Raw genomic sequence first — 1437 nt, 5'->3', positions numbered from 1 at the left:
TTGGGCACACCCTATCAATGTGAGGGCCCATCAAATGAATGGTTTGGATCACCCAAACAATGTGGGCCCACTGTACTTTAAGCCGACAGAGTAGCTAAGTTAGCTACCCGTACGTGTAGCTACACTTTTCTTGTATATATATATAGAAAACAATTTCTACACACAACTGTAGATAAGTTATCTACACACTAGCTTAAAATACAGTGGGGCATAGTGTTTAGGTGATCCAAACCATTCATTTGATTGGCCCTCACATAGATAGGGTGTCCACAAAAAATCAGCTCCATAGGATCATCCCAGCCCTACGATTTGTGGAGGTAAAATGGACGTGTATAAACCTTCACAAATCTGTCCATTTTTCACCAGATCAATGAACCGAACTTTGATATGGTCCGCGCCGCGCTTCGCCACACCATTCAGGATAGGGACATGAAAGTAGCCCTGAATGTGAACCCTCCTCGAGACCTCCAAGAACTCATGGCCACTGCGGATCGGTATATCAATAATGAGGAATCCTTTGCCATGGAGAGAGAGCTGGAAAGCACCTGAGGAAGTGAAAAGCGGAAAGACGATTTTAGGTCGGGACCAATTCACAAACAAGCGTGACACAACGACCGTCAGAATCGTCGCGCCCCTAATCCCCATCCTGAAAGAGTCAACTATACTCTGTTAAACACCACCGTGTCAAATATTTTGTATGAAATTTGTAATAGGGAGCCCATACCTTGGTCTGAAAGAATGAAAATACATGAAAAGGGAAAAATTCTAGTAAATATTGTCATTTCCACCAAGACCATGGACACACCACCAATAATTGCTATCACCTTAAGAATGAAATTGAAAGGCTTGCTGGACTTGGTCGAATCGATTGTTACCTTCAAAACCCTCCAAGGAACCCGCAACGACCTAGATCCGAAGTACATCGACGCTCGCCCGGCCGTCAGGCAGAAAGCAGTCACCAAAGAGCATCGACCCCAGAGGAACCACCTAGGATAACTGGAAACATTGACACCATTTACGGTGGTCCCGCTTTTGGTGGACCGACCATGGAAGGATGCACCTGTTATGCTGGACATATCAACTCTATGGAAACCCCCTCGAAAAAGTCAAAGTTGGACCCAAGCAACAGTGTGCCCATCACTTTTACTGAGGCAGACTATGGAAAGATAGATCGACAGCACGATGACGCTGTGGTCGTTCAGGTTGCCATAGCCAATTTCAATGTAAGCCGAATTCTTGTGGATACTGGAAGCTCTGTCAACATTCTTCACCAAGATGCTTTCACTGAGATGCACATCCACAAAGAAAGATTGGAACTGGTGGATTGGTCTACCTTTGGATTCTCCGAAGCAGAGGTCAAAGTGCGGGGGAAAATCAAACTCCCCATCACGTTTGGAACTCACCCCGCCCAACAAACCATTATGCAAACCTTCGTGA

This window comes from Tasmannia lanceolata, unplaced genomic scaffold (genome assembly GCF_043159265.1).
Source record: "Tasmannia lanceolata isolate RefF3 unplaced genomic scaffold, GAP_Taslan_0.1 ptg000015l, whole genome shotgun sequence".
Taxonomy (NCBI): domain Eukaryota; kingdom Viridiplantae; phylum Streptophyta; class Magnoliopsida; order Canellales; family Winteraceae; genus Tasmannia; species Tasmannia lanceolata.
Note: the sequence above shows the minus strand (reverse complement) of the source record.